The 9,071-nt window shown below is 34.4% G+C and overlaps 1 long non-coding RNA gene across 15 annotated transcripts; it reads left to right on the top strand.

Annotated features, from left to right (window-relative positions):
* The first annotated feature begins 771 nt into the window (after positions 1-771).
* Positions 772-8,785, top strand: LOC110733206. 15 transcript variants are annotated; one of them, XR_002513602.1, is made up of 14 exons: positions 778-1,190; positions 1,360-1,424; positions 1,642-1,744; positions 2,508-2,614; positions 3,133-3,230; positions 3,521-3,616; positions 3,807-3,861; positions 3,968-4,069; positions 4,745-4,924; positions 5,013-5,189; positions 5,352-5,442; positions 6,391-6,450; positions 6,576-6,870; positions 7,745-8,785. It is a non-coding gene; the product is annotated as an uncharacterized LOC110733206 (long non-coding RNA). The 15 variants fall into 15 exon arrangements; XR_002513605.1 differs by having other exon boundaries at positions 779-1,190; positions 1,360-1,394; XR_002513598.1 differs by having other exon boundaries at positions 772-1,190; positions 1,360-1,744.
* Positions 8,786-9,071: the final 286 nt, after the last annotated feature.

Below are 9,071 nucleotides of genomic sequence, written 5' to 3'. Positions count from 1 at the left end.
TGCCACAACTCTTTTTTGTTCTAAACCCCGGAGGTCTAGATCTACCCCTTTTTTTGAATTTCTCAAGGAAAGGCATTTGTAGGTTCTACAGTTGATGGGATTGTTGTATGAGGTGAACTGTTTTTGGTTAAGGTGAAACTGGTGGTTGAGGAGATGGGGTTATTTGAGGTTAAGGGGAGGGTTGGGTTCTTTCAGTTGTGTAGGGAATATTTCAAGCATCCCACACTTGAGCCCCACTATGATCATACACTTAGCATGGTGGCAACCAAAGGGAAGGAAGATAGAGCAAAAGATTCGCCAACAAGTTTTAGGAACTTGTTAACCGTTCACAGGGTGAAGGTTACACTCCTTCACGATACATGGGATTGCTAACTCCATAGTGGTCCTGAACCATGATTGAATATTATGGGATGAAGGTACAAATCCAACCTAAAAGTGATTGAACCTGCCTTGAAAATAGGCCTCTACTTTATTCTTCTAATATTCATGTGCGCTTTCTGACAAACATACAATCAATATATTAATCCTAATCTTGTTTAATCTATGTTGGTTGAATATCAATGCACAAATAAATCTATTATTGGCGATCACTTGAATTAAAATCACATTAGCCTATATAAAATTATCAATTATCTTATTAAGCATGATTTCAAGTACAAATTCCCTTTAAACCTGGAAGAGAGGACGTGATCAAGCAATAACAATAATCCATAACCTTTAAAAGCCAAATTCCAGGGTTGAGGTTGCATTTTTTTTTACTTTTGCTTATGAACAGTAAAATACCGGTTATGCCCTTAATTCATGCCTATTTTTTTTGCTCAAAATCCTTATGAACAGTAAATTCGCGTTTTTACCCCTTGCCTTTTCTTTTTTGTTTCTGTTTTATTTTAATTTTTGGTTTTGTTTTTCCTTTTTTTTACTGCCTTTTACCCTTTAGTCGGTGCCTTTTCTTCTGTAGTCACCTCCTCTCCATTCATCTTTCCTCTCTCATACCTCCATTTTCTCTCTTCTTTCTACTTTTAACATTTCTCTGTGCAAAGCTCACATCTAAAAAATGGAGCTTACCTCTTTTGCTGCTAGAATTCTCTAATGGAAGCGGCTCATGACCTCGGTTCTTCCGCTGTTGATGGTAGTTTTCCAGCGAATTCTTACATCTTAAAAATGGAGCTTACCTCTGTTTCTCCCTTCTGGTTTGTTGTCTCGTAGCTCATTTATCTCTCATTTAACATTAATTTATGAATTTGGTTGATTATAGTAGTTTTGATTGAACATGATTTGGATATTGTGCGAAATTTAGGGGTTTTTTTTTTTATTTTTTTTTTATGTTTATGATTTTGTTGATTTTTTTTTGGGTTGCAGCAAGATGACGAGACTTCTTTAATGGAAGCAAGAGGGTTTTAATTCTCCTCTCTTTTCTATGATTTGTAATTTTTTATTTTTTTTGGTATTTGGTTTTTCCAGTATTTCATTTTTGTTTTATAAAATAGTTAGGATTTGGGTGTTTTATTTTCAGTTTGATTTAGGATTTCTAATGATTTTTATAGATTACCTAATTGATTAGTTTAATTTTGTTTTTAGTTTCTCAAATTTTATTAATTTAGGGGTTCTGATGAATTTTTCTTTTGGTTTGTATCTTATCAGGAGCAGTTCGGCCTAATTCATGTGATGAAAGTGGGAATAGGCATGCGAGCAAATAGATGGAGTATTTGCTGGTGCTTTCTACTTTCCTTTTGATGCTATGGAGGTGAAGCTTTTTTCTTCTAGCTTTCAAAACTTGAATTGTGTGACTTAGGCTTGTTGCCTTTGGTGTTATGCCCCATATGTGCAGTAGGGTTGACGGTTGAAACCCACTAGAAGTAGCTTTTCAAACAGAATTTAGTGTAAAATCCATGCATTCTTTCGATTTTCATTTCTAATATAGCTTCCCAATGGTTATCATTCATCAATGCAATTTTAATGTCCAAATGATTAAGTGCATCATTGATATTTGGTTTGGGGATTGAAAATTATTGATAATGGAGCGTGGTGAAGATGGGGTTTGGTTTGTTTTGTTATCTCTCCAAAAAGACTATTGAAAATGGAGCGTGGTGAAGAAGGGGTTTGGTTTGTTTTGTTATCTCTCCAGAAAGACTAGGAAATTTTAGATTATTGTCTGCCTCCCTACATTATCCTCCATACCTTCAAGAATGAGGGAGATGGGACAGTGAATTTAATGTAGTACACTGTTAATTTGTATGATGATTTATGATCATTAGCTTGTGGTATTATTTTCTAGTTGGGGATGGGGAGGGGCAGGGGGTGCGTGAGAGAGCTGAGAAGGCATGTAGTGTGTAATATAAGGTGAATGTTTTCTGGTTAAGTCTTTCTGATAGCTGGTTTGCACTTTTGATGCTGACTCTTCCAAAGTTCCAATTGCTTGGTGACTAGAATCATACATAGCAGTTAAACTATTAATTCTTTAACATGGGAGGCTGAAAACTAAAAACATTTTCCCATGGATTTTGTAGAGTTTCTTCATGTGAAACCAAGAAAAGGGGTTGCTTTTGTGAGGACTAAAATGTGAAATTAAGTGATGGGGAACACAATTGAAAAGACCTTTCGAGCTGGAGTCATGGTATGTTTTCTGAATGGTCAATCTTCGTCAATGGTTTGTTTTCGAAAATTGACAGTATAAGCTTCAGTAGCATTGTTTCTGGGTTATTCAAGAGCTTCAAACTCATATTTTTAGGTGGTTTCAGTTTCATAATTTTGTTGATTCCTAATTTTTGTCAATGTTTTCTGTTGTTTTATTTTCCAAATATTTGCTAATTATAGCATAAAAATCCGATATAATTGGTGGGTGTTAGTTACAAATAGAGTGGTGGTTGTGGGGTAAAGATGAATTTGGATGATTTCAGAATTGAGAAATTTAGGGGTAGATATTTGGGGATTATAGAACTGCACTAAAGGTAGCATCTTTATTATGGAGATGAGCTTAGAGTTAGGAGAGATGGTATTGTGGGGAAATTATACACAAATTGTCATAATTGTGAAGCTGCATTTTGTATTGATAATAAAAAGATTTATTCCTTTAGTTTTGACGTGAAATATATTATTTGATTCTGATTTTGATCCATAAAATATCTATCCTAGGGTTTCCATGCTATCGTTTTTGGGGTTTCCCTGTCTTTCGACCGGTGACTGATTACACTTTGTCATTTTCTTTCTCATCAATCCTCTTGCAATTTCAGGTAATTTGTAGTTTTAATTTCATTTTATAATTTAAGATTTTGTTTTAATTCATAATTTTTGCTTTGGTTTTCACTTCGATTCCCTTATGAACAGTGTTTCTTGAATGATTTAACAAATTATGGCTGTGGGGTTTGTAATTTTATTTATTTATTTATTTATTTTTTTTAAAATCAGGTTTGTAAATTTTGCAGAATGTTTCATGTGATTTTCCTTCTTTACCAAAAAAAAATAAAATAAAATAAAAAACATTTGAGAGTTTAATTTCACATTGTTGTTTAATTGATGTTAGCATAGTAAATTAAGGGTTCTACATTGGTGGATTATTCAAAAACTTGATGAGCAGATTGGTCAGCTTATATAGTACAAGCCTCTTTCCGAAGAAAAGGTTTCATTCTTTCTCTTTCTTCAATTAGAATGTGCTAGATCCATTTGTTTTGTTTTCATCTATTTGTTAATTTTGGGATTTTTGTTTTGTTTTTTTAGGGTCTCTGGTACATGGAAATTTTAGGATTTTTGTTTTATTTTTGAGGGTTTCTGGTTCCCAAAACAATTTAGGGTTTTTGCGTTTGTTTCAGGCAAGCTTCAACAATCTTCAATGGCGGACGATGATTACAATGACATGGATATGGGGTAACTTCTCTTCTAATTAATTCATGTTTTTTTCGCGAATTATTGTATTTTTCACTGATTAAGCTCTTTCTCCTTCCTCTGCACACTGAACACTGATTAAAACTAGACTTTGAAGATTCTAAATTGCCATGGCATGAGCACGATATTGAATATTCTAGAACGAGTTCTTCAAGTAGAGAAATTCTTTAGTAACCTCATCGAGAAAGAGGTATTTTCTGATCTACTAGTTCTTTTTAATTTGAATGTTAGTAGTTTTGTTTTGCTTAAATTGATTAGAAAAATGTATGGGCTAATTTAGCTAATCATTTCTCTCACCTCGTTTTCTCTCTCTACATATGGTTGTTTTGAGGTAAGCTGGTGTTTTTCTTTTTAAGGAACAATTTTTATTGCTTAATTATTGTATTAATTGAGCAAATTTTAGTTAGTCAATTCGGGAAAGCTGGCTTATTTCAACAATTTATAAGAGATTAATTTCATGAATTGTTGGGAGAATTATTGTGGGTTTTACTGTTTACATTTATCTAAGTTGATGATTTGTGGGTTTGACATTTAATTAAAATTTTGGTGACCAAACCAACAAAGCAGCGATGATGAAGTCGGGGTCTCAGTCTTTAAGCTATTGAGGTTTTTGTGTTTATTATGAGCTAACAAAAGTACTTATTATTATTGTGAATAGTGCTCGCTTTTTAGTTTGAATTATATTTTCTTAGTTTTATTAATAATAATTTTTGGGATTTTAATTTGTTCATTTGCTCTCTGTCTCCCCAACCTGGTTCAGATCAGTGGTAGCAGTTTGTGAAGCTGCAGTGTGTGCTAGAATTGTTCTTTATTCATTTCATGAAAGTGTTAATGTAGACATGTAACAATGGTTGATTTGATTTAGGTATGGGATGGAGCTGAATGCAAAAAGGTAAGAACTTTGAGTGGTCATCAAACAAGAGTTGGTGTTTTGGCATGGAGTTCCCGTATACTTGCCTCCGAAAGAAGAGACAGGAACATACTTCAACACGATCTTCGGGTCTCGAATGACTATGTTAGCAAGCTTGTTGGACATAAATCTGAGGTAAAGGCAATGCTTTGGCTTTCTTACTGGATTTGATCAATTTTTTGGTTTGTGATCATTAAGAATATTGTTATATCTCATTCTTTAGGTGTGTGGGTAATTGTCACCACCATTGGTGGTAAAAATGGACAAGATAAGCAGGTAATATGGGATTTCTTCCTTTTCTCTTTCTCTTTCTTCCGACCAAGAACCAATTTGTTTCAGGCAAGCTTCAACAATCTTCAATGGTGGACGATGATTACAATGGGTAACTTCTCTTAAATTGGTTAGTGAAGTTGTTAGCCTATTAGGTACTTAATGTGCAAATTAAATTGGTTAGTGAAGTTCTCTTAATCTAGGGTTTTAAAAGGAATTTCTAGGTTTTATTTTGGATTAATTTTGGGCGTTTATAGGGTCAACCCCTAATTTCTTGTCGATTTTTTTTTAGGTATCAAGTTTTTGGAATTATGGCTCAAGTATAAGTCGGTAATCTGGATCTTCAAGTCATTGGACGCAAGCTTGAGTTTATGGTGTCCTTGGTAGGTTCTGATTTTTGAAAAACTATCTTCTAGGATTTTTTTAATTGTTTTTTAAATTAAATTGATTATGGCTCGAGTATAAGTTGGTAATTTTGACAAACTTTTGATGATAAGCTCAGTTTACTACTTTACTGTATGATTATGTTTTGATTAATTATATATTGCTAAGATTTAGACTTCTGGGTGGCTACTGAATTAAACATATGATTGCTTTGCAATTAGGGTTACCCTATTGAATTTTACATGAATTATTGTTTTGCAATCAGGGTTACCCTACTCAATTTGGGTGACTTTCTGTTTGCCGTCCGTTTTGTGAATAGCAATTTGTAAATCCATCCTTTTTCTTTATTTCTGCCATTTCCTAACATAATTTTGCGCAAATCTCTATTTATTCTTACAGAAGAGCTGAAGAAAATAATAAAATAAATACAAAGTTTCAAGTTTGTATCTCTTCTTGATGTTAAAATTAGGGCTTGTTCTTATACGTTGAAATTCAATTCAGTTCAGCTCAGCTCATAGTTCAGTTCAGCTCCTAATTTCCTTCTCTTATAAAATATTCATTTCATTTCAGTTCAGCTTAGCTCAACTCAGTTCAGCTGAGTTCAATCAATGAGAACATGCCCTTAGTGATTCGTTTAGTTTTTGTGATCTAGGATAGTTTAATCATTCTTTGTCAAATTGCAACAAACACCCATTGCATACATGCACTAAAGTTTTGGTTTTTATTACTTCCTGTATTACTCTGTATAAAATATCCCCCTCTTAATTAACGCACTTTCAATAAACTTAAATGCGCATATTTTGAGGTGCTCTTTTGAAAAATGTTGTATGGCTTGCTCAAAAATGGTACCTTTTGTTTAAAGATTTATTGGGATTGCCTTCTATACATTGTAGTAATTCAGTTGTAAAATATGTGCTCTTATTTAAATTATGCCCTTGTGTTTTCAGACAGTGAGTTACATGGCTGAACGTATTGTCGGACAAGGATACTTTGGGGTTGTGTCTCAGGTAAACTTGGCAATAACTGATTAAAAGCTTTCATCTTTTGTTTGCAAAAGCAAATAAGCAACATTATTTTAGACTTGAAGCCACCCTGTATAACATTACTAATTTACTAATGATGGGATGTCTAGGCAAGGTGCTTGGAATCGGGTTAAATTGTGGCTATAAAGAAAGTCCTTCAGGACGAGATATAGCAAGCTGCAAACGATGTGCCTTTTGGGTCATCCAAATGTTACCTCTTTGAAGCATTGTTTCTTTACCACAACTGGGAAGGTTGAGCTCTATTTTAATCTGGTTTAGCATAGTCACTCTTGATGAGAGGTTTTCATCTGATTTTTGTCGTCCCAGAGGAGAGGATATGGGTATGGGGGCTTGATGGAATGGATTGAAGGAAGTAAGCAAGTGCATCACGTCAAACAGCTGTAGGTCAGTGAGCTTCAAGCTTTTTCATAATCTTATCTCATATGATGATATGAATATTTTTGGGGAGATTTCCTCTGATAAGTGACTTTTATGTCACTTCTACGGTGTTTATTGAGTCATTTTCCGGCCTATTTTCCAATATTTTAGCTCATCCTGTTCTTTATTTCTATTATTTGCTTATTCTCATCTTTTATGTATTTAAGTAGTTTTTAATAGTTTTTATCTTATTTTCTTAATTTATTTAATTTCTCTTATTTTCAATGTTTGTATTTTAAGTTTTTAGTTCTTGTTTTATAATAAGTTCCTAGTTTCTCACATTTTCTTATTTGTTTTAATTTAGTCATTTATCTTGTTTTACTAATTTTATTTTATTTTTACTTCGTTTTATTTTATTATATTTTGTTCTATCCTCGTGTCGGTTTTTGGTTGTAGGTGTGTTCGGGTTACTTAGTTCTATTTTATTTTAATTTGATGAGTGACATTTATGTCACTCTTAGGGAGTAGTTTTAGTGTCATTTTCGTGTTTATTTTCCCTTATTTTCCCTTTTATTCACTTATTTTCTTTTTAATAAAGTTTCTAGTTTATTTCTTAGTTTTAGTATGTTTTAATTTAATTTCTTTATTAATTAGTTTCTAGTTTATTTTCATATTTTATTTGCTTTGATTTATTTTATTTCGTTCCTTTCCTTTGTTACTTGTATAGTTTTATGTCTTTATTAGTTTTAGTTTTATTTCTTTTATTTCTATTTTACTTTTATTTATTTTTTATTAAGTGTTACTTCTCTTTTTCTATTTTATTTTATTTATCTCCTTTTTATTTATTTTATTTTATTTGTCTCGGTTTCACACTTTTATCCTCGGGTTTGTTTGTGTGTAGGTTCGAGTTCAAGGTCCAAGTCAAGGCTTTTCAATTGCCACCAATATCAACCACAGCAGCCGTAACAACCACCAACTCACACCTCCTCCGTCCACCCTTCACGCACAGCCTCAACAACCACCTTTCCCCTGCTCACTCACCCTCACAACAACCACGCACATCACCATCAGCCACTCAATTTCAGCCACCTTTACCACTCTCACAAGCCACCAAAATCACAACCAAACCAGCACCACCTATACCCAGCCACACCGCCCTGAACCACCACCAACAACCAGCCACAGCAAACCACCATCAATCCGACTCCACCAGCCACCTTACCCTACTCGCACCACCTCCAATCAGCCACGCAAAACTGCCAGCAATCACCACCAAAATCCCCTGCTACCTCACGCAACCTTCACGCAACAACAACCAGCCGTCACCTACCATCTTCAACCTCCTAAAAACCACTTGCTGCGCCTCCCATTTCGCCTCCAATCTCAGCCACCCAAACCACCTGAACCACCAACACCACCGCAACAACCAATTCCCCTGCTCCCTCACTTCACGCAACAACAACAACCACCCAAATCACCACCAAACCACTCATCAATTAAGCCACGCAACTCACAGCAATCCAAACTCACAGAGCAACCAATTTGCGGCCGCGCATCCCTGTCAGAAAGCGCACAAATTGGAGTCCAAAATCAGAGTTGAGGCAGTAGCTTTGCGCGACCTGTGCGCGACTTCTGTGTGGGCGCGCAAATGTGGGTCAATCACGAGCTTTTCACGTGATTTTAATGAAAATTGGACGGCCACGATTCCTTCGATTAATCCAAAGGCCGAGAATTTGGTGATGCTAGATGATGATAATGTTGATGAACGATGGTGATGTTGTTTGGATGATGGTTGATGGTGGAGTGAAAGCAGCCAAATTCAAAAGGGAAGAAGAAGGTGGGAAAGAGAATTTGGTCTGACGGTTTTGGGTGGAAATTTTGGGGGTTTATTTTTCCTTTTCATTTTATTTTATTTTAGTTTAGTTTTTGAATTTAGTTTTTAATTATTTTATTTATTTTTATTTATTTTTATTTAACTTGTATTATAAATACCCCTTTGGGGTTATTTTTCTCACAACTTTCAATCAACATTTTATTTTAGATAGATTAGATTAGTTTAGCATATATTTTCTCTCTCTTAGGGTTAGATTAGGATTTTCTCTCTCTAGTTTAGGAGTAGTGTAGAGAGAGAAAGCTTGGATTTCCATGGAGTTTTTGAGAGGTTGAAGAAGCAACTTTGTGGAACTTCTTCTCATCTATCCAATGAGCATTTTCTAACTTTCTCTCAT

The sequence above is a fragment of the Chenopodium quinoa genome, unplaced genomic scaffold, assembly GCF_001683475.1.
Source record: "Chenopodium quinoa cultivar QQ74 unplaced genomic scaffold, ASM168347v1, whole genome shotgun sequence".
Classification (NCBI taxonomy): Eukaryota; Viridiplantae; Streptophyta; class Magnoliopsida; order Caryophyllales; family Amaranthaceae; genus Chenopodium; species Chenopodium quinoa.
This window is presented reverse-complemented; position numbering and strand designations above follow the sequence as displayed.